At 50.5% G+C, this 19345-nt stretch overlaps 1 protein-coding gene across 2 annotated transcripts in view; it reads right to left on the reverse strand.

The window, feature by feature from the left end:
- Eya2 (EYA transcriptional coactivator and phosphatase 2) overlaps window positions 1–19111 on the reverse strand; it is a 158785-nt gene extending 139674 nt beyond the window's left edge. Inside the window, exon 1 of one of the 2 annotated variants that reach the window (XM_060382826.1) lies at window positions 18812–19111. The gene's annotated coding sequence lies outside the window, so the exon portion shown is untranslated. The remainder of the gene's footprint in view (window positions 1–18811) is intronic. The other variant, XM_021638124.2, reaches the window with a different exon arrangement.
- Between the last annotated feature and the right edge of the window lie 234 nt (window positions 19112–19345).

Genomic DNA, 19345 nt, shown 5'->3' on the forward strand with positions numbered 1-19345 from the left:
TCAAATGAGAGCCTTTGGTTTCTAGAAAGCCAGTATCCCAGCATGCCATGGCAGTGGCCACCTTTCTTAATTTAAAGTTAGAGACCCCCATCCCTTTAGCAGGACCCACCCCTGCCCAGCCAGTTACTGATTTGGTGCGGGGAGGACATAACTGACAACATTTTGAGCCCGTTTTAGGGTCCATTCACTCTGGGCTGCAGCTCGCAGGGACAGAGCTGGGATGTTCAAAGGTCACTTGGTCCCTCCCCTGAAGTGACAAGTCACAAGCTTCAGTCGCTGCCTGCACTCTGAACTGCAGCCTCGTTGCAGACCCCAGAGTTTGAAAGGGGGCAGCCAAGGCCTCTCAAAGCTAGAAGAGGACTCTTTAAGAAGGACTCCAAGGATTCTTTAAAAAGATCGACTCTCTGATTCATCCCGAATTCCTTCTAGAACATTCTAGGCAGGCAATGGTGATAGCCTCAATGGCTAGCGAATGTGCCTATGATTAAACCAGTCAACCAGCTCAAAACCACCACTGCCAACGGGGTCACAGCAAGGGTAACTATCTTCACTTCTGCTAAGTCAGGTGCTGTATGTCAGTAGCACAGGGCGCTGTGGGTCTTTGGTGCATTGTAGCTTGTGTGTGGACCTGTGGGTGCCATCCCATAATAAACAGGGCAAGAAATGGAGGTGGGCTTTGAGGTGCTTGTCGCACGAGCCGGAGAACCTGGGTTTGATTCCTGGAACCCAGATAAGGGTGGAAAAGAGAAAGGAGTTTGTATGGCTGTCCCCCTGACCATCAGAAGCATCATGGCACACACGATGCCTGCACTCCCAGCATGCGCGCGTGCACACACACACACACACACACACACACACACACACACACACAGTAATAACGCAACCAAAAGCTGGGTGTGCTGGGGTGTGATTATAATCTCAGAACCAGGACAGCAGAGTCAGGCAGATGCCTGGGGACTTGCTAGCCAGCCAGCCTAGCTTACTTGATGAGGGTCAGAACACTGAGAGACCCTGCCTTGACAAAAGGGGGATGGTGCCCAAGGAATGACACCTCTGGTCTACTTCTGGCCTCCGTAAACATGTGCACACAAAGGTCCACCCACCCACCCATCCGTCCATCCATCCATCCATCCATCCATCCATCCATCCACCCATCCATTCATTCATCCACCCATTCACCCATCCATCCATCCACCCATCCACCCATCCATCCATCCATCTACCCATCCATCCATCCACCCATCCATTCATTCATCCACCCATCCACCCATCCACCCATCCATCCATCCATCCACCCACCCATCCACCCATCCATCCATCCATCCACCCACTCGTCCGTCCGTCCGTCCATCCATCCATCCATCCACTCATCCACCCATCCATCTATACTAAATATAAACAGGACAGACCCCCATAGCAAATACAAGCCCTACCCCAAGCACTAACAACGCCAGCCTTGAGAAATCTCGGCGTTTCCAAAGACAGGTGCTGTCTCTCGCATCTGCACACCACTGAGAACTTGGCCCCCAAGCCTTTCTCGTTTTTGGCAGGGACTTGGGTGTAGGGAAGACTTTCCTTCACTTCTCAGTCCATGTCAGGGAGAACTGTCATGGTGTCAGGGAGACGATGGGGTAAAGTGGGGACTGTAGTGAGTCCATTTAGACATCCAAAGGGGGCATCCGTTTCCCAGCCTGGGCCAGCTGAGGTCCTATGGAAATGCGGGCACGATGTTGACATATCTTGTGATTTCTTTCTTTTTCTTTTTTTATTTTTTTATGGCAGTCAGAAAGCACTAGTTTTGTGTGAAGTGGCCAGATTTTTAAATGATGGCTCCATTTTCCTTTTCAAATGCCATGCAGACCAAGGAAAGCCAAACTTTCCTTGGAGTTTGGCTGTCAATGAGGGTTGCATCAGATGGTGCCGTAGTGCTTCTAGAACGAGACGACATCTAGGGGTGGGGGATAGAGACAGAGACAGAGACAGAGAGACAGAGACAGACACATACACAGAGGGAGAGGGAGAGGGAAACGGAGAGGGAGCAAAAGTCTGAGAAGGGAAGGAAGGTTGAATACCAGAGATCCAGGTATGTGAGCTTATCCTGCCTCTCCCTCCTGTGCTATGCCTGGCTATACTGAGTTATTTGTGTGTGTGCCTGTGTGCCTGTGTGTGTTCATGCATGTGATTGCAGGCATACACATGCCACAGAACATGTATGAAAATCGGAAGATAACCTTCATGGATGGTCCTTGCTTTCTACCTTGCCCGAGACTGTTTCTCTTGTTTACTTCTGTGTATGCCAGGCTAGCTGGCTGGCCCGCAGGCTTCCGGGGGTGCTCTGTTTTCAGCTCTCATCTTGCCACAGGAACGCTGGGGTTGTGGGCCCTCACCGCCATGCCCAGCTGTACGCGAGCACTGGGGACTCACACGTCTGTAGCCACGCTTCGGCCACTGGGCATCTTCCCGGCCTGTCTCCCACTTTCCCTCAGAAGGCCCAGACACATGCTGTGCTTGGCTAGAGCCCCCATAATATTGAGTCCCGAGCACCATGAGAAAAGATGACCCAGTATTCGTCCTCTGGGCATGGGTGAAAGGACAGGTGGGGGGCCCAATCGTAGCACGTCTTCTGCCTAACAGGAGCATTTCAACGGTAAGGGGAAAGGGCAGAGGTCCCTCCCTGCGTTTGGACAAAGGCGTCTGTCTTTCATAAACAGCATGGTAACCAGGAGAGGGGCGGGGGTGGCATGTACACGTGTGAGGTATATACTTTGGGGGCCGCAGGGAGCTTGTGAACCCATCTCCTGTGGCAACTGCGGCTGAATTCACACCTCTCTCCTAGTCCCTCCCTGGTGCTGATGGTGACAGCAGGGAAGGGTGGACTGAGATGACATCTGACCTATCGAGGAGCCCTCGACTCAACTGCCCTCGAAGCTGGATCTCCCAGATGTCACACTTCTCAGGTCCATGCATTTCCTTTGTATCCCCCCACGGACCAGTTCAACAGCTGCCCATCATTGATGTCCAGAACAATCTCAACAGCGAAGGGTCCCGTTGGCTGAGTTTCTGCTCAATGTGACTTTTAGGGTGGGGAAGAAAGATGATTTCACTCCCAGCCTGGGCACCAATGCATCCTTAAGAGCTCCAAGCATAGCCCCCTTCCTGTGCCACCCCCCAACCCTCCTCCTTCTTGGGTGGAATCCTCCCAGGTCCTGTCCTCACACGGAGCAGCAGCTTTTGCTGCTGAGAACCACTTACGAAACCTGCAGACATTTCACACTCTTACATCAACCCCGCATGACATAACCATCATCTCCCTGAATCAAAAGAAAGCCCCGGGGGAAAGGCCTGGACCATTGCACTGCTATCCGTGACGAGCCGTGATCAGGGAAACTCCTGAGAAACACATAAAGCTGGGAAGAGCTGATTGCTCTTTGGAAGACTCTCGGCCCGGCCCCCCGGGAGGCCCGAGTCCTGCTTTTTCCTGGAAAAAACGTTTAGCATCTCTTGGCATCTGTTTGGGTCAGGATTTAGTCAAAAGAAAAAAAAAAGCTTCAAGAGAAGAGTGAGGCTTAGGGTTTTGTTGGCTGAAACGAGATGCCCAGGACCTGTGATGTTTGCAAGGAGGAGCAAAGGGTTCCTCATTGGGATTGGAAACTCGGGACCTTTGTCATAAAAATCAAGGTTGCAACATCTTTTAGAAAATCATAGCACCTGGCAGCCGGGGCCTGAACTAACTGACACACACTATTCCCTCTCTGAGCAGCCACGTTAGCGCTCTCTGTCTGTGGCTCTCTCTGTCTCCGTCTGTTTTTCTTTATCTCTCTGTGAATGTGTGTGTTTCTCTCTTCCTACCCCTGGCTGTCCTGAACGTCACTATGTAGACCAGGCTGGCGTCAAACTCACAGAGATCTGCCTGCCTCCCAAGTGCTGGGATTAGAGGCTCGCACCGCCCCACCCAGCTAAGCTTTGTGTATTTTTTTTAAAGAATCATTTTTAGATGCAGTATTTCTTATTTTGGACACAACTGGATGGGAAAGAATAGTAGGTTCTGAGCAGGGCCCTTCGGAGCGGCTCCCTCTGCTGCAACCTCAGGCTCGCAGCTCCACCCCCTCACGGAAGCCCAGGGCCTCTGCCCTGGGCTCTTCTACATAGAGCGCTCTCTCTCCATTAGCACTATGCTCATGAATTCTCTCTCCCCCGGACTCCAACTGCCCACTCCTAATTTATCACCCTGGGACAGCTTGTGTAACTTATATACTTTAAAAAAAAAATTCTGTCTCTTCCATTACAACTTCATGAGGGACAGCTTGTGTGCATGTATGCATGCTTGTGTGTGTGTGTGTGTGTTGTGTGTGTGTATGTGTAGATGTTCACCTGTGGGGGTGGGTACACGTGTGCTCAGGGAGGCCAGAGATTGACATCTCGTATCTTCTTCAAGTGTTTCTCCACCTTCTTTTTCAAGACAGCATCTCTCAGTATCTTGGAGCTCACTGATTGGCTAGACTGGCTGGGCCAGGGAGGACCCAGGGATCCTGTCTCTGTCCCCAGCATGGGGGGGGGGCGTGTAACTGGTACTTCCTGCTCCATCTAGCTTTTTACCCAGAGGCTAGGGATGCTCACAAAGGTCTTCATGTTCACATGCCGAACCACCTCCCCAGCCCCTGGGCTTTTTTTAATTCTTGACAGAGTCCTCCTCTGAAGTAGAACCTGGTACACAGTAGGTACTCAACACACGTTTTGGAATGTATGTGTGGGTGCAGTTTCCATTCAATAGAAATGAGGTGGGGGCCAGGTAGGAAATAACCGATCACCTCTCCATTAGAAACAAGGAAGAAATTTCTGGAGAAAAACATTTTCTACAATAGAAAGCAGAGGACAAGAAATTTTTTAAAATTCTCAGTAACTGCCAGCAGCTGCTGTGAACCGGTGGCTCCAGGGTCCTTCTGTCCTCCAGCTTTGATCCGAAAAACCCAGGGTCTTTGGAGAAAGGGCTGAGGTCTCTGGCTGTGCAACAGTGGGTTAAGCCCTCCCCTGCCTCAGTTTCTCAGTGTGTCTACTAATCCTCAGGACTAGAAGATGGAGGACTCCTGGGAACTTCCCAGGCAAGGCAGGAGGAGCCAGAGGCAAAAGCTTGGTATCAGCCGTCGGCCAGTCCTAAGACTCCATTCCTCCATTCCCATCATACATCAAGAAGAAGCAGAGGCCGGGAGGGGTACAGGGAGCCCAGGGTTGTGAGGCCCAGTGAGTGCATTCACAACAGCACATCCCATCAGTGATGGACCAAGTATACAACCGTGGTCCTCCAAGGTCGCAACGGAGCCGAAAGATTCTCTCTGCCAAGTGACATCACGGCCCCTGAGTCATCGAGGCGAAGTCACGTTTGCGTGGCTGGCAGTGGCGCCCTCAGAATAAACACGCTGTACACATGATTGCTACTCACAGCACACCGGACCTGACCGAGACAGAAAAGCACCCACCAGCGGCCACTTCACGTCGTCACTGGAGCGCGTCCTGCTTCTGTGCTGTAAAGTGGGGTGCTGGACACACCAGGGCAGCCCTGGCCGTCATGCTGACTCAACATCTGGACCGAACACAGCCACCGGACAGCATTTACATGTGTGTAAACGCACACAGCTTCCACATGATAACTAGGGCAGTTGATTACGGGTTCCTCAGAACGCACGGCTCAGACAGGCTGCGTCTGACCCCGGCTCACCCTCCTCACCTGCCCCTTGAGGCCAGGAGGGAACACACACGAGGCCTGGTGGCTCAAGATGGGGAAAGGATCAACCTGAGTTCAACCTCTAAGACGCACATTCGAGCAAGGCAAGCGACTCCCACAAACAGTCCCCTGACTGCCCTACACGAGCCCCCCCCCCCCCCAATGTAATTTTATTTTATTTTTTTAACTACAAAATTCTAAGTAAGGAATTTTCACATCCTTTATGAACCCATGTTTAGTTCCTCAGTGACACAGTTAAGTGAAGGGGAGTTGGGTGGGGGGAGCTGAGTTATTTCTGGGATGCTGGAAGCTGGGCAGTAGAGCGATCAGGACACATGCCTCTAGACCAGGGCTCCCACATACAAAGCCTGGCTAGACCCCCTTCTCTGTGTGGACGTGAATGGGCTAGAGCGTGCTGCTGTCTGCTCCTCTGTGACAGGAACAGCTGTCATGAGGGAGAGACAAGCTCGTGTCTGTGACCAGTCAGGGCTGGCAGAGGGAACACTCCGACTGTTGCAGGCGACTCCGTATGTGCCCAAAGCTGGGACACCCACGTGCACATGGGTACCAGGCCAAGGCTCAATCAGATGAGAACTGTCATGGTATAGGCCGGGATGGCTATTTCTGTCAGCCTCTGGTATGGTGGAAGTTCTGGCTTATGATCTGTAAACTTGGCTTTGTTTTAATCCCAGGTGTGGGCTATGAGCCTGATTCAAATCGTCCACGGCAGCAAGCTATTTGCCTTGTGTGGGCTCTGAAAGGAGCTCTTTGCCAGCTGCAGACAGTTTAACTCTGAGGCCTCTGGGAGGGAATAAAGAAAGATCAGAGCCCAGACAGAGAAAGGGGGCTCCAAAGAAGAAGAAGGCTGCTGGTGTGTTCCCTCCTGCTGCTCCTGGTTGCTGTTGATGCAACTTGAGAAGTAGGAGATCTCCTGAAACAGAACTGAACTTGCCCCAAGGAACCCAATGACCCTAACCAGCAGGAAGTAGCTAAAGAGAACTCTGCCCCTTCTCCCCACTAACCTTCTTTCTCTCCTACCTGGTGTTAAGGTGGAGAAGGGAGGAAGAGGCATAAAAATGCAAATAAAATAGTTTTTAAAAGTAACAATAACACTCAGGCACCTTACTCATTTCATTTTATGGCCTAGAGTGCAGAACCAGTCTCAATAGTAAGGGAGTCGTTATTTGGGGAGATTTTAGGAATAAAATATTTCATTGTTTTATTTTTATTTTCAGTTTTTGAATCAGGGACTTGCTATAAAACCTAGGTTAGCCTCGGAATTGAGAGCTTTCTGCCTCTATCTCCCAAACACTCCATATTCCATCATGCCTGGATTAAAGTATTTCTTTCCTTCTTCCTTCCTTTTCTTCCTCTTCTTTCTGTCTTTCTTCCTCTCTTCCCTCCTTCCTTCCTCTCCTTCCTTCCTTCCTTCCTTCCTTCCTTCCTTCCTTCCTTCCTTCCTTCCTTCCTTTCTTTCTTTCTTTCTTTCTTTCTTTCTTTCTTTCTTTCGAGACAGATTCCCAATCTGTAGCCCAGGCTGGTCTGAAACTCATGGTGATCCTCCTGCCTTAGTTTCCCTTGTGCCTGGGATTGCAGCAGACGCCACCACACCCATCTTAAAATATCTCACGTTAAATGAAGAGGCCGTAGAGAAATCCCTCACCCTCACGTGCACACAACTTCCCTCCAGAATCCAGCCACACGCACACCCGGTTTTGTTGTTGGCTAGTGTAAGGGCTTGGGTTTTACACCATCCTAAGCTGTTTTATGATGAGCAGTAAAAACTGCAGAGTCCATTTGCCTTAATTTTTCCCCCTAGTCTAAGGAGGAAAATGTCCCTGCATGTTGAAGCTACCAGGGAAGGGCACAGTCCTTCCAAAGAGAGACTGATAGATTCTTTCAGAATATCTACAGCCCACAGACTGTGGTCCCTGGAGAAGCAGAGGGGTAAGTAACCTTGACCCTCCCTCCCTTTTTGAGTTCTTCTGAGGGCAGATCTAGTCCCCATTAAAATTTTAAGTTGGAAAACGTGCCGGTGGTGTATTTGTGTGTTTGTACACATGTGTGCATGCATGTGCAGTGCCCATGTGTGTTTTTGTGACTGCACCGGGCATGCATGTGCGGAGGCCAAACTCACAAGCCATCTACCTCTTTTTGGAGACAGGGTCTCTCACAGGCCTGGCCCTCAGCAAGCAGGGTAGGCTCGCTGGCTGCGGAGCCCCAGGCTTTGGCCTATCTTCCCCTCCAAAGCTCTGGGTTTTAAACAGGCATTTACCATGCTTTGCGAGGGCTCTGGAGGGCACACCCAAATCAGTGCTTACAAAACAAGTGTTCTACAGAGAGAGCCACCTCCCAGCCTGGGAATATTATTTTATCCACGTCCCTAAAACAAACCCGGCACAGGAAGGACCCCACCCCATATGCTGGTAAAAGCCTCAGAGGCGCTGGGGGTCTGCCCAAGGTCACACAGCAAGCAGGTGACAGGATGCCTGGTCAGCCCCGCCCCAACTGTACCCAGGTAACCCGTTTCAAAGACATAGCGCTGGACCTGCCTGCCCTGAGGGGGTAGTCCCTCTTGGTGGGTGCAGGTTCTCAAGACTTCTGCTTGGAGGTTCTTGGAGGGAGCCCACTTGGGTCCCTCTCTCTACCTGCTATTATCTATATATCTATCATCTGTCTCATCATCTATCTATCTAGCTGCTAATCTCTATCTATCTACATAAGTGCTGGAATTAAAGGCATGTGCCACCATGCTGGACCCAAAAGAAGATAAGAAAGAAAGAAAGAAAGAAAGAAAGAAAGAAAGAAAGAAAGAAAGGAAGGAAGGAAGAAAGAAAGAAAGGAAGGAAGGAAGGAAGGAAGAAAGAAAGAAGGAAAGAAGGAAAGAAAGAAAGAACGAAGGAAGGAAGGAAAGAAGGAAGGAAGGAAGGAAGGAAAGAAAGAAAGAAAGAAAGGAAGGAAGGAAGGAAGAAAGAAAGAAAAGAAAGAAAGAAAGAAGGAAGGAAGGAAAGAAGGAAAGAAAGAAAGAACGAAGGAAGGAAGGAAAGAAAGAAAGAAAGAAAGAAAGAAAGAAAGAAAGAAAGAAAGAAAGAAAAAAAGAAAGAAAGAAAGAAAGAAAGAAAGAAAGGTATTGGTTCTCAGTAAAAAGAGAGTTTACGGGCCACAGAAACTCTGGCTGGTTTAATATAAAGAATCAGCCATGTGTCTCTTCATTTTGCAGCACAGATTCACATATGTCACAAGGTTTTTTTTTTTTTTTTTTTGTTGTTGTTGTTGCTGCTGCTTCTTCTGTTTTGTTTTGTTTTTATGTGTAAGAGCATTTACTTGCAAATGCATCGTGTGCATGCAGTACCCTTGAAGGCCAGCAGGGGGCGGCAGGCCTGGCATTGGAGAAACTGGTCGTTGTGGGCCTCCATGTGGGTGTTGGGAACTGAACCCAGGACCTCTGGAAGAGCAACCTCTCAGCTGCAGAACCATCTCACCGGGACTCTGTCATGAGGATTTTTTTTTTAATTCACTTTGTGAATTCACACGGCACATAACAGCTTGGTGAGGCCTTAAACCTAACAGTCACTCCATTCCACTCTGAACACTGAGATGATCTTAACCTCTAATACCCTCACGGCTTCATTCTTCAGCATCTCAAAGCCTGGGGACATTTCATGCTCTGAGACATCTTTCACATAAAAGACAAAAGCAGCTGCCTGATGCACATCCCTACCACAGCTCCCCCCGCTCCACCCCCAACCTCCCCATCCTTTGCTGGAACCTGCAGGCTCTCTGTGCTGTGAATGGGGAAATGAAGGCAAGGCTGGCTTTGAACCTAAGGCAATTAGGCTCCTAGGTTTTGGCTGTTAACTGTGCACTCGCCCGGGTGTCTATAGAGTCTGGTGGAGAACATGGCTGAGATTAGCTTAGCTTGGAGAGCGGACAGCATCTGGTTCTTTGTGTACCAGTGAGCCCCGGGTCTCCCATGCGCCTTTGGCATTAGGAGAAAATCTTTTGTTTTTCTTTTTCAGCTCCTTACGGTTTCTTAAGCAGAGCAAGAACCTCATTTTTTTTTTTTTCCTTCCTGCGACTTCCCTTTCATTTAAATGGGAAAACATGCATTTCAAAGACACTCAATAGCGGCCTTGAGGTCTCAGGTTCAATCACAATGTCCCCATTGTGGCTGGGGGACTCCCTGGCCTTTAAGCTTGGGTTATAAAAATTTGGTCTGAGCCCAAAGTCTGGCTTTAATAGAATATTTTAATTTTGTTTAATGAATATTATTTTAAGTCTATTTGGCAGTTTAAAAATGTGTTCTTTTATTTTCAAATTAAGCTTTATCCACGATCCGTGCTTTCTTGGGGTTGGGGGTGCAGCGTGCAGTCAGGGTGATAATGATACAAGCTACCATTTATTGAGTGCTTACTATGTGCCAAACGCCCTGGGAACGCGTGCCACCTCATTTAACGTGCACAGCCTTTCCAGGAACAGCAACTGTGCCCAGAGGTGACAGTACTAGGGTACCGTCAGCGGCCAAGGTTCACACCAGCTCTGTCTGACAGACTCTCTCCACACAGATCCGCCGTTTCCAGGCACCCCGTTGGCCTGCTGTGCAATTCCCTGTCATCTTTACAGCCGGCTTATTAAACTCAGACAAGCAGGACTCTCACAGGTGAGGTCTTTAAATTTCCACCACAGCCGATGGCAAAAGCCTTATGATCCTCATCACGCCCAGTTTTACAAGTTAAGAAACTGAGGCAACGAGAGCTAAGTCATTAGCCTCGGGTCAAGTAGCCCCGTAATTCGTGATCACAGCAGTGCTTGCTCTGGTCGGCATTCAGGCTCCACCCACTGCTGCTGTAAGCACTTCACCTTATTAAGTGGATTAATAAGTTAATAATAATTAACACAGAAAGGCGTACTACAGTCCTTGTTGTTGTGTAGATGGGGACACTGAGGCACAGAGAAGTACAGTGATGGGGGGATTCCACACAGCAACATCGACCCCTGCAGCCCACGGTTCCTGCTCCCACTCTCCACCGACCAGCAAGGCTCTCATTTGGAGAAGGCTGATTCTTTGCACCCTGCACCCCTTTCCAGGGTAGCAGAGAGCAGCTGTCAGGGTAAGGTCCTGTCCCAGAACCTGGTGCACCACACTGGCCGAGCTGGGGTTCCTGGGACGAGCATTGGCAGAGTTGCTCTATCCCTCACCCTGCTGCGGGAGCTGTAGAAAAGCTCTGGGACAGTCTGGGAGTCACAGCAACACTTCCTGTCTACTCCGGGAATACCAGGACTGGGGCAGGGCTACAGCTCGAGGACACTGGAGTCCTGCTCCTGACCGTCTCTCTGATTGGTAGGCGGGCAGGTGTCACTGGGAAAGGATGAGAACGAAGGCGCTGGGAAACACAGCGTGTCTCTGCAATGGTTTATAAGATGCTCAGCTCGCGTCCCCTTTCTTGTCAAGGAATTAATCTTGTCATCCCGCAATAGGTCAGGGGTCAACACACTTTGTTCTAAAAGGTCACAGCCAGTGTGTCGGGCTCTGTGGGTTGCATAGTCCCCGTAGCGTATAATAACGCTGAGGTTATTATAGTGCAAAAGCAGTTGGGGACAGCCAGTGGCAGGGCTGCCGGGCTGCTGGGTTGCCGGGCTGCTGGGCTGCCGGGCTGCCGGGCTGCCGGGCCGCAGACCAGTTGGGTTACAGGTCTAGCAATCAAATATGCCTCGGCTTCCTCAGGACAGTCAAGGCTCTGTGAGGACAGTGCCCTCTTCTGAGCCTGGCTTCTATTCCGACTCTGCAACACAGCGGGGGTAGGGCAGTTACTTTAAAGTCTGCCTCTCCAGGCCTACATGGAAGCTGCCTGTCCTAGGGGCTTGGGATGAGAACTGGATGCAGCCCTGGCTCTGACATAGGCTATGGGACCATCACCATGGGCTATTCCCTCCTAACATTCCATTTCCACATGTGTAAAATGGAGATAATAACAGCCTACTCCATCCAGAGACAAAGCAGCAGATTTCCTAAGTATAGTGCCTGGCACACAGCACATCTCCAATAAACAGGGGCAACTGGCTGTTGCCAACAACTCTGGCACTGGAATCACTTTTTTTTTTTTTTAAAGTTAATTCACTGGAAAAAAAACATAAAAAACATAAAAAAAATTAAAACGGCTGACAAACTTTCCAAAGCAAGTTTTAAAAGTTACCCCGAGGGTCCCAAGGGGTCAGAAAACACCCCCACCCTGGACCAAAGCCACCCTCCCCATGCCTTTCTGCCTCCCTGGGTCAGCATCTTAGTCCCTGTACCAGTCTGTCTGTCTTTGTGGTGCCTGAGTGACGTGGAGACATTCCACGCGTTTCAGACATCTGCCGAGATTAAGGCAGCCTCCCCCCCCCATTCCTTCCCCCTTCCCTCTGTACCCCAGCCACTAGCTTCTGGGGGTGGGGTTCGGTGAGAGGGGAGCACACAGACCGGAGGTGAATAATCTCCTAGGCCTCATTCTTTGTCACGGCTGGATGGGGCCAAGACTCTGTTGACAGCACAGGCACAAGTCACAACTTGCCTTGCCATTTGAGACCACGCATCCCAACAGAGCAGCCAGCCTGAGTTCCCCTCGCCCTCCCCTCCTGGTGGTGAAAAAGGCCGTGAGTACATGACCCTCCCCGCCTCTGCCCCTTTCCAAGCCATCGGGTACTCAGACCCTTGCTGGAGAGGAAAGTGGTGCTAGATTATTCCAAAACAAAAGTCGGCATATCTGCAAATACACACCCACAAAAGCAAACAACCTCTTTGGGCTGACACCTTTTCTGTCTCTCAGAAGAGGTTTAGTCCCTTTGTGGAATTCCCATCAGCACCTGGGTTAGTACTAAATTCAGGGCCATGCAGACACGCTGTGTGTGTATTTCAGGAAGCTTGTGGTCCTCACACTGTATGCCCCACATTAAAGACGAAAACAAACAAACAAACAAACAAACAACCCACAGAAACAACAACAACAAAAAAGTATGGGAAACTATTAATACTTCAACCACAAAGTGACCATGAGAAGGGGAATAAGAGGCGAGAAAATTGACCGGGGAGACCACAGGGCGTTTCAACCTCCTACTCCCAAACATCAGGAGGAGGTATCAGTGGTGAGAGATAGATCCAGACCCAATTTTCCTCTAGAACGCTGAAAAAGAAAGCTCCGGAGGAGACCGCCATTCCAGGCTCCATCTCCTCCTACCACAGACGCCTCTGCTAGTCCTCGGAGAACCCAGATCAAGACAAGAGCAGAAAGCCTCCCCTCCCCCAGCTCTGTGTCCGATTCAACCGAACACGTCTAACAGGCAGGAATTTGGACTTGGCCCGGGAACGAGTGCCGGTGGTTTTGTCCTGTTTTGGTGACCTTCAGTGGCTTATTTATGCACTTCAAGCCCATGATCTAATACATGTTGGTTTGGCTTCCCTTCTCGTAATAGCAGCCTGTAAAAAGCTATTGAGAATTCCCCGTGTTTTCTCATTTTGGGTCAAGAAAATAAAATCGATATCTAAGTAACCTTTTTAAAAATTTAAAAGGCCTGCACAGCCCCCAAATCACAGGGTTGTTTACACCTGAGCGAAGGCTGTCTCTTAGAGGTGCAAGATCTGGTAATTGCCTACGTGAGAATTAGCTAAGAGGGGCTTTTTTTTTTTGACCTAAGTCAGACAATGACATTTAAAACTCACGTAAAAGCAATTACCACGCAGAATCTGCCTGTGTTTTTCCCATTTCTTAAACAGAAATGTGTATGTTTTCACATAGTTTCCTGCTGTGATTTTCTTTTTTGGCAAACCCGCATCGTACCATGAAACCCAAAGTATTCACATCACAAGAACAATAATGGCCGAAACAGACCCAGCTGCTTCTGCCATGATTTTTCTTTACAAAATTAAAAGGTCTACTAGCTAATATGGCATATTTCAGTTCTAAAAAAAAAAAAAAATGATGCTTAGGAGATGAATGGAGACATGGCGGGAACCCGATCTAGAGGACTCCAGGAAAAGTGTGTTGATACACATGAAGGAATTGGACCCTCCCAAGCCTCATTCTTTGGAGGGGGGCCGGTATTGGTTTTTATCATTTTTCCTCCAATTACAATCCCTAAGAGCTGGCTGTTCCCTGAGTGAACAAACACAAGCAGATATGAAAGCCTGAGAACACACAGACTTTCAAAAGTTAGTTTTACTAGCTATGCAGACACAAGGGGAAAGTTGGATACCGTCGGCATCACCGCATTTTATGGTGCAGGCAGGGACACTGTGGACACTAAATGACGACATCATTTTTAACCTCTGTCAAATTCTTCGCACGTTTTCAAAGATGTTTAAACTGGCGTTATTTTGCACTGGCATTCCTGTGTCACATTTCTGCATAGGTTCGAAAGTCCAAGAGCACACATCAAAACACCAGCCACTGGCACCTCTGCACTGGAAGTCGGTGACTGTGTGGTGAGGCCCTTGCTTTTAGTAGGAAGCTGTGCTGAGGCCCTGTGTCCCCCCCCCCCCCCCCCGTCCCCTCTGCTTTCTTTCCGAGAGTGCTCCTCTCCGGCCCCATTGGCCACAAGCCTGCCTGCGCCCACTGATGGCATCCCTTGACATTCTAAGTGGCCAAGACGGACTGCTCCTGTTACCCGACTCTCGAGACCACCTGTTCCAAATTACTTTGTCCTCCAAATGTTTATAATTGAACCCCAGACCAGCGCCCACCCAGAGCAATACAATACAACGCCTTCCGGTAAAGCTGACCTGGGCCGTGCCTACCGTAACGTTTAAGGCCTTCCCTCTGCCGGTAAATTTATTGACTCGTTTTAGGAACAGAACTGCTCAGTGTTAATATAAAAGGGACAAATCAAATTAAGCCCTCGTAAATAAACAGCCATTTTCCTGGACAGAGCAGGACCCCAACTGCTAAACACAGCTCCCAAGGTTTCTAGTTCTGTTCTCTAAACACCGAGTATGATTTCCCTTCTATTTAAACAGCAGGAAAGAAAGAAAGAAAGGAAGAAAGAAAGAAAGAAAGAAAGAAAGAAAGAGAAAAAGAAAGAAAGAGAAAAAGAAAGAAAGAGAAAAAGAAAGAAAGAGAAAAGAAAGAAAGAAAAGAAAGAAAGAAAGAAAGAAAGAAAGAAAGAAAGAAAGAAAAGAAAAGAAAGAAACCAAAATTAAGCAGAGTGGCTTCAGAAGAGAATTTGTTCTGTGCTTGTTCAGAACCATCCAGCAGCACCCTCCAAGGGGAGGGAGGGAAGAGTTTTTGAAGGACATGGGTGAGGCACCCACGGGCAACTGAAGGCTTGGTTTTCACCTGCACTTCATCTGTGGCCTGTGGGATTCATCTGCTCTGTGACTCAGTTTCCTCCTTGACAAGGCTGGGCTCTTTATAACAGCACTCAAAGGGCTGCAGTGAAGGGCTACCCTGAGGCTCGGGAAGGGGAGTTGACTGTCGTCCTCTGCGTTCAAGCCCTGGATGTGTGATGGATGAATGGGTGTTTATCGTTTGTTTTTAACAATGCCCGTTTTTATAGGAGAGTCTTAAGCGTGGTCTGTCTGTGAGAAAACTGGCATCAGTATCCACTATGGAATCGAGAAGGAAAAGAACACACACACACACACACACACACACACACACACACACACACACACATAAAAGCATGTGGCTTCCTTCAGCTCTAGGTGCATCAGGCAGGTACTTTCCTATCCCAAATTACAAGCTACAGAGGGCCATGTCCCGTGGGTCAGCTGCATCAGGACAAGTGGCTCTGCAGCCACCAGCTGTCATTTCAAGCTTTAGCCCCCATGACGGGTTTACCCTCCCTGGATTAGAAGGTGTTAGGCAAACACCATTAGGCCAGGACTGTCGGCAGCAAATTCTCCACCGATTGTTCTCCTATCAGAAGTTTCTTTGTGTGTGTGTGTGTGTGTGGTGTGTTTGGGACGCTGAGGGGGAAGTGAGGTGCTCACAGAAACTGTGACTCTGGAATCAGGAAGAGTATTAGGACTGAGCAAGGAATGAGAGAGAGAGAGTGTGTGTGTGTTCTGTCAACAGGCCATGCTTTCCCAACTCCGGGGTTAAGCCTCTGTAAAGGATTCCTTCTGGGCAAACGCCTCCAACTCCTTATTCAGAACAAATAACAAGAAAAATGTTTCCTGCCCGCAGCAGAACTCAGTGTTGGTGACAGGCAGAAAGTGTGGCGTCTGGGAGTGACTCTGAGCCCCTCAGCCCCAAACCCCAAGATTAGGAGGGCCACAGAATGAAGCAATGCTCCCCTTTCAGAAACCTCTGGGAAGGAATTCTCTCCCTTAAGGAATTTCTGTTGGGCCCACGGTCTTCTTTTGTATCTGGTGCCCAGGTGAGAGGCAGGCAAAAGTATCTCTGGCCATGTGACAGGAAGCAAGTCCTTTCTCCCTGCCTTCAAACACCACACACACACACACACACACACCTCAGCTCTGTGGACACCACCTGAGAGCTAGGCTTTCTCTTGTGCCCTGAGCATCCTTCATAGGCAGGAGGCCTACCAAGCAAGGACCAGCCCCTGCCTGAGCTCCCACCCCACCTCTTAGCTTCAGGGGCTTCCGCAGCTGACCTGGCTGAGCAAGCCCTCTCCCCTCCCTTTCTTTTCTGACAGCCACTGGCTGTCTCTGCCCAGAAAGGCATCTGCCGCGGGTCGCCTGGAACCCCGTTCACTCTCAGTGGTAGCCTGTGCTTTCACTAGACGACAAGTTTATTGCTGGCTTTAATGGGTTTCAAAAGGGGTGTCACAGCTGAGGACAACCGACACACATCTGGTGATGGGGGTTGGGGGACAGAGAGAGTTCTCCCCCTGAGCTCGGCCTGAGCTGGTGACAGTTGGACGGTTGCTTTGTCCTGGGCGCCTGCTCCCGGCCTAAGTTATCTTTGAAAAAAAAAATGGTGAAAAAATAAATAAATGGTGTCTTCTTTGTGGTGGATGGAGTCATCTTGCCTTGGGGGAACCAAAAGGCATCGTAAGTGGCTGTGCCTGGACTGTGCATACACTTTTTTTTTTCTAACTCCTCGTGCAATCACAGCACAGTTGACCCAGTTCTGGATGTGCCCAGCTATGCCACAGACCCGCTCCACTGCGGGCTTTTCCACCACCCGCCACACCGCAGCTAGCGTTTTATCAATTTATCCGTCTGGAACAAAACTCGAAATATCTTACACACGATTTAAAGAAGCAGGCTTTGGTGTTTGGGGAGCAGAGTACCACGGGTGGTCCTCAACCCAAATGTTAGTCCTGTAACAGGTCAGCAAAGCATGTTTCTTCATGATGTGTTTAACCCGACACAGAAGGCATGAAGAGATGCTAGAATCTAGCTATGAAAACAGCTCTTAAAATATATATATATATATATATATATATATATATATATATATATATATATAAATATCAGGGCACATAATCTTAATTTTTACTTCACATTGTTTAGTTATCTGATACTAGGAAAACAATTTACGTCCTTGTGGGTTGCTTTTATACACTTGGGCACAGCACTCTACAAGACACAGAAAGACACAGAAAGAAAATAACAAGTCTTTGAAGATAAAACAGTTTCTCGAGTAGTGAACTAAGATACAAAGGACTGTAGGGATCTAAAAACTGTATTAACACACACACACACACACACACACAACCTCAGGTTCTCTCAAGATATATCCACATTGGTTTTCTTTTCTACAACTGTAAAAGTTCAAGTTTCAAATTCAAACTATGCTCCGTCACAAACAAGATTCAAAACATTATCATCTCTTACATAAACAGCCGGTTAATTTCCCCCAGTCTGAAGATGTCTCAAGACCAGGAAATACTAGGCCGGAGGGGCTTAAGACTCTGGAGAGAGGTGGGAAGGCGTGGGCATTTCTTGAGTAAAACTGCAGAACGGTTATTTGATAAGGATAGTTTCGAAAAGTCCCAGCCTTGGTCCTCACAGACGGCTGTGGATGCTGGGCTCTGACACACAGCCATAGGCCGGTGTCTGCTCCTGAAAGGACCCGTTTCTTTCACCGGAGCATCAGAAGGTTTGTGGGATTAATCGAATCGGCTTCAAATACTCATACAACCACTGTTCCCGGTTCCAGTGTCCTTGGGGCGGGAGCTCCCCGACTCAAACGTGATTCAGATGCTTCCCTGGCAGCCAACCCTGGTGCTGCCAGGGAACCCTGGTGTTCCCTCACTTCGCTGAACTTCTCCACCAGGAGTTATATTTATACATATAATATTTATAATATATAATATATATTTTTTAAGTCACTAAAGATTGGGTATGTTTCGGGTGGTAGCGGGAGCGAGAAAGAGGACAATCGGGAGCCGCTGCCTTGCTTTCCCGCAGGCGCAGGCGGTGAGTGAGGGTTGTCAAGCCCGAGCCATCGGGGCAGTACGAACCTTGCAAGAAAGGCTCGCGTTTAAATGCCGGGCCAAGGCTCGGAGGCTTTAGCGATGGGATGTCCCTCCCAGTCAGGCTTCCCGAGTACTCCTTGAGCTTGAAGGCTGTTTGAAAAGCACCGAAGCAGCTAGGACCAGTCCCCAGCTGCCTGGCTGAAGAAACTCCAGTCCGCGGGCGGGCGCGCGCGCTCTCCCCTCACCAGGAAGCCCAGTTTAAGCGTCCTGATGGAAAGTTGTGTTAAGTTTCAGCTCCAGCCTGAGCGCCCCGAGCTGGACCAGCGCGGGCTGCAGCGCGGAGGAGGCTGGACCACGGGCCCCCAGGTTTTCCTCGGCCACCCCATTAGCCCGGCTCCGGGCACCGACTTGTCTCTGGGTTCCTTTCGGATGCTGGGGATCCGAGTCTCCCCACGAGCCTCCCCCGCGGCCAGGCGGCTAACCCAACGCGGAGACCCGGCGGCGCCTCCTGCACTTGTCCCGCGCGCGCGTTGCCAACTTCAGTCACTGCGCCCCGCACCCCACTCACCTGGCGCACGCGGGGAAACTGAGGCCCAGAGACCCAAAGGGATCCCGAGACGGGATCCTGCCCTCGGCGGGCAGCAGGGTCTCCGCTGTTTCTGCGGGGTCCCTGGGAGCCGCGATCCCCTCCTATGTCCCCCCCACCCCCGCCCCGAGCGCGGTACTCACCCGCGCAGAGCAGAGGCGTCCCGAGCGGCCCGGGCCGGTGGGTGGCACGCGGAGCCGGCGGGTGGCCCGGGGGCTAGCGGGGGCCGCCTGTGCCGGGGCCCGGCCCCCTGTCCCGGCCGCGGCTCTCCTGCTGCCCCGCCGGGCCGCGCCGTGCGTGGGGGCCGCCGGGCGCGGCGCTGGCTCCGGGCGGGGACTCGGCCCTGCAGTGCGCGCTGCTCTCGCCGCCGCCGCCGCCGCCGCTGCGCTCCCGGAGGAGGGACGCGCCGGCCTCCTCCCCGCGGCGACGCCCACGCCGCCTCCAGTCCCCGCAGCGTCCTCGCCGCGGCCAGGCGCGGCCCCCAAAGAGCCAGCGGCGCACACAGGGACCGCACGCGCGCGGTCAGCCGTCCATCACCCGCCCGTCCAGCATCTACCCGGCCGCCGGCCTTCCAGCTGTCCCTGCCGGGGCAGCCGCTCAGCTACAAGACCCGCTCGGCCGCTCTGGTCCTAGAACTTTGCAGCCGCGTTGAGACAGGCGATCACGAACAAAGAATC

The sequence above is a fragment of the Meriones unguiculatus genome, chromosome 4, assembly GCF_030254825.1.
Source record: "Meriones unguiculatus strain TT.TT164.6M chromosome 4, Bangor_MerUng_6.1, whole genome shotgun sequence".
NCBI classification, from domain to species: domain Eukaryota; kingdom Metazoa; phylum Chordata; class Mammalia; order Rodentia; family Muridae; genus Meriones; species Meriones unguiculatus.